The sequence below is a fragment of the Arachis duranensis genome, chromosome 4, assembly GCF_000817695.3.
Source record: "Arachis duranensis cultivar V14167 chromosome 4, aradu.V14167.gnm2.J7QH, whole genome shotgun sequence".
NCBI classification, from domain to species: Eukaryota; Viridiplantae; Streptophyta; class Magnoliopsida; order Fabales; family Fabaceae; genus Arachis; species Arachis duranensis.
In genome coordinates, this window is record NC_029775.3 from 114,984,479 (window position 1) to 114,988,809 (window position 4,331).

Below are 4,331 nucleotides of genomic sequence, written 5' to 3' on the forward strand. Positions count from 1 at the left end.
CTTTTGTTGTTCTCTCTGTTTTTCTATGTTTTGATTCTTTGGCATAGATTGATTTACTCCAATTCCAATTCGGATTTTAATTCTATTTCAGTCAGGAGATGTCAAGATTAACTTTCAATGTGGAGCTTGATGCTGCTAATGCAACTTAGTTATCTATTAATATTTTAGATTATTCTATCTTTAAGTGCTAAGTGTAATTTGTGACATTCATATAACATTGGGATGGTCATCTTATTTTTTTGGGTATTTTTTTATTAAGACAATGAGATATTGGTCAATGATGTTGAAAAATAACATCCAATTTTATAGGTATCATGTAATGAATATTATGTTTATTTATGTGATTTTTGGCTTTCTTTTTTCAATTTACAGTGTTTGATGGAGTAAATTTAGAAAACAAATTTAAAGTATTCATTTTGCAATGAAAAAATTTAAAAAAAATTCTATTTTATCTTACTGATGGATTTACAAACGGATTTTCTATCTGTAATCAGAACGGGATGATTTTCCAAAATTCAAATTACAGACGGAAAATCCGTCTGTAATTACAGACGGAAAATCCGTCTAAAAATCCATCTGTAATTACAGACAGAAAATCTGTCTGAAAATCCGTCTGTAATTACAGACGGAAAATCCGTCGGAAAGTTCGTCGCCTTTGGAAAACGGATAGAAAATTTACAGAGGGAAAATCCGTCGGTAACTGCTAAAAATCCGTCTGTAATTTTCCGACGAAAAAAAAATCCGTCGGTAAATAATTTCCGACGGGGCTTTTACAGAGGGACAAAATCTGTCGGTAATTTCGTCGGTAACCAAAAATCTGTCTGTAATAAAGACTAAATCTGTCTGTATTAATCCATTTTCTAGTTGTGGGTACGTAGATGAAAAGATTGAGAAATTTTCACCCATGGATGTTGATTTTGTCAACAAGAAGGACATAGAAGAACTCTTCAGGGGATTAGGTTATTTAGAATACAAAGAAATTTACTGGCTTGATCCATGGTCTATTCAAGTTCATTCCAACTCCAGGAATGAAGCCTCCACCAAAAAAATAGTGAAAGAACTTGCTATATGGATATTATGTTGTTTAGAGAATGTAGAACTTTGGTTTAGGGGAGACTCTATTTTAGTTATTTTGGTTATAGTGTTGATGTTATGATTAGGTTCTGGTTTGAAGTCTACATAATACTCAAGATTAATTTAGAGATACAGTCAATTTTTTTCGTTTTTGTTTTAGTATCAAGTTGAAAAAATACACATGGTCTTATGAGTGAAACTCTGGAGCTGTTCATATTTTGGAGTGAACTTTTTGTAAAATACTCATGCTTTGGTTTGTGAATCACTTAATCACTTTATATGTTGGTTTCAACTTTTATGAAACTCTGAGGAGTGAACTTTTTGTAAAACACTCATGCTTTAGTTTGTGAATCACTTAATCACTTTGGTTTCAACTTTTATGAAACTCTCAGAAAATGGAGTGCAATTCCAAATGTCTCATAGATTTGAATATTTATTTACATTGTTATCTTTATAGACATGTGTTTCACAAACTCATAATAATACAATATGATAATATCTCAATACACTATTTTAAATTCTAATAACTACATGAAATAAAATAAATTAAGTATCACTGAATTAGAGTAAATAATCATATATAACATCAGTTGTTGTCTTCATACAAGCTATGAATTTCAACAATAATACATTAAGTAATTGTCTTCTATTTACATAACTTTGCACGCTAAATCAAATTCACATTTTTCTCAATTAACCCACTGCAAATTGATGAAATTATAAGTGTAACTACAATTTCAATTAAAAAAGTGGTTAAGGTTCTGCATTTAGTGTTGCCTCCAAATATTTTTTCAATTTTCTGCTTTACCATCATTACTTCCAGTGCCTCCAATCTTTCTTCCGTCATCTTCAAACTTTCAACCACACCATTCTGATTGACATAAGCTTTATGTGAATATGACTCAACATATTCATCAAGTCAAGTAAAGTATTTGCAATGTGGAGCTGTGGTCTGCAACAAATAACACTCCATGGTAATGGCAACGAATTTTGAAACAAAACTAAAATTGAAAAATGATTACCTTAAATAAAGAGCAACAAAAAAAAAGTCAGTTCGGATTTTCTGCAGTGCTAGATTGAAACAATATTGCATATGTGCCACAATGACATCTGGGTGCTACAAATCTTTTCTTGCCTTGGTTTGCCTTTTCTCCTATACTCCCAGTGGAACCCAGAGTCGGACTCCAGCACAAATTCTTCCCAGCTTCATTGCTTTCCTCTACAGTTCGTGAAGAAGAGTCTCTGACTTTCATAGCCATATTGTTCTTTAGGAAAAAAGCCCTTATCTTCACTCTACACACAATGAAGACAACGAAAAATTAAAAAAAAAAACCCTAAATAACTATGAACACCCAAGAGATAACTGCTTATAATGAAACGCAACGTTTCAACAAAGGTACAGGGGGTGATTTGTCCCAATTATGAAGAAGAGAAACCCACGTGGACAAGTTACTGACACATCAGCTAGTAACCTGCTCAGAACCGGTTGCAGGGACTGGAACGTACAAAAATCATAATAGATAGGGATTGATTTGGGTATTTAGATTTCTTAGAGGGTGGAAAATCCATCGGACAAATCGTTAGGGACCGAAAAGGGTATTTACTCATATTATTTTGATGAATGAAAAACAAGCAAGGCTTCAAAACAAGATTGATACTAAATCTCATTTCATTTTGATTAAATCCATCCAAAATTAAAGCTGTTGTTTCAGCTTCTAGTGGCAAAAGTTATAACATAATTTACTGTAGTTAGCACACACAAGATTCAAATATGCACTACAGTTTAGCAAACATTTAGTATCCTTATAATCAAGAACAGAAGCAGAAATCTAAAAATAGAACAAAAGTTATATGCAAAATCCAATCATAGATAATATACCATTTTTATTAGAACAGGATCAATTAAGTACAAAAGTTGTAAGAATTTGGGAACATCGCCGCTACAAAGCTACAACAATATCCTCATCAATGTGAAAGCTTTATCATGGTATTCCTATCACTCTTATATCTATTGATTTTCACAAACTGAAAATTCAAATGTTGTGTTCGTTTAACACAAATATTTTGTTGTGAGAAACTATTTTTAGCATTTTTATGAGATTAGGTGCCAACAAATAAATCGTTTGAGGTACAATGTGATAAAAGTAGGGACACTAAACTATAAGACCATCTCCAGTAGGGAACTCATCTCAGTCCCTATTTATGGCCCACTTGTTATAAAAAGTGACTCCACATCAGATTTTGCGTCATAACCAATAAATAGAAACTCAATGAATCTCTCTTTTCTCCATTAGAAGGAACTAACTTTAATCCCTATTATGGTCCCACCTAATTAATTAATTAAGTAATTAAAATTAATATAATAATTATTATTTTTTAATAATATTATTTAAATTTATAAATTCAAAATAATTCAATATTATAAAATATTAAAATAAATAACTTAAATTTGATTAGTATTTTAAATTTTATAAATAAAAATAAATAATTCAACTAAAAATTATTTTATAATATATAAAAATTAAATTTATTTTTTATGTAAAATAAATTTAATTAATTATGATTTAATATAACAATATAAATAATATTTGATATTGATTTAACATAATTATTTATATTAATTATAATTTAATATAATTAATTATTAATCCCCATATGTCAGAAGAGGAACTCTATTTCTTAGCATTGGAGTTACTCTAAAGCTCATGTGGCTGATACAGTGATTGTTCCTCGATCATTGCAAAACTACAAGCGTATCTGCGTATGAGTCAATTGTCATCAATGGAGTGAATTATTATGTTCCTCACTAACTCACTTCCTCTATGTGCATCTCCTTCAATTTACCATCTTTCAAGATGCGCTACAAATGTGGCTGAGGCATGTGTGATGTAGGGGTAAAGCTGTTTGCCTCAAATTAAGTCAGAGCAGATTCTCAATAAACCTTAACTCAAATAATATATGTTCCCGTTTTTTATTAAGAGATTTCGAATTTGAATCTCATTTAATGCAAATTTGACTAAAAAAAAGAAAATATCTTGTGTGTTGATATAGTATTTGTGAGTGTGTGTAATATTTAGAATTAAAAGTTATTCAATTCATCAACCAAAAAAAATTAATATGTGAAGTGTTTATATAATCAAAAAATTAGATTATTAAATTAAATATTATATATTTATATCTAAAATTTAGTTCGTATGTATTATAAAAATACATGTTAAAATTATTACTAATAAATTTTTAAAATTTTTTAATTTAAT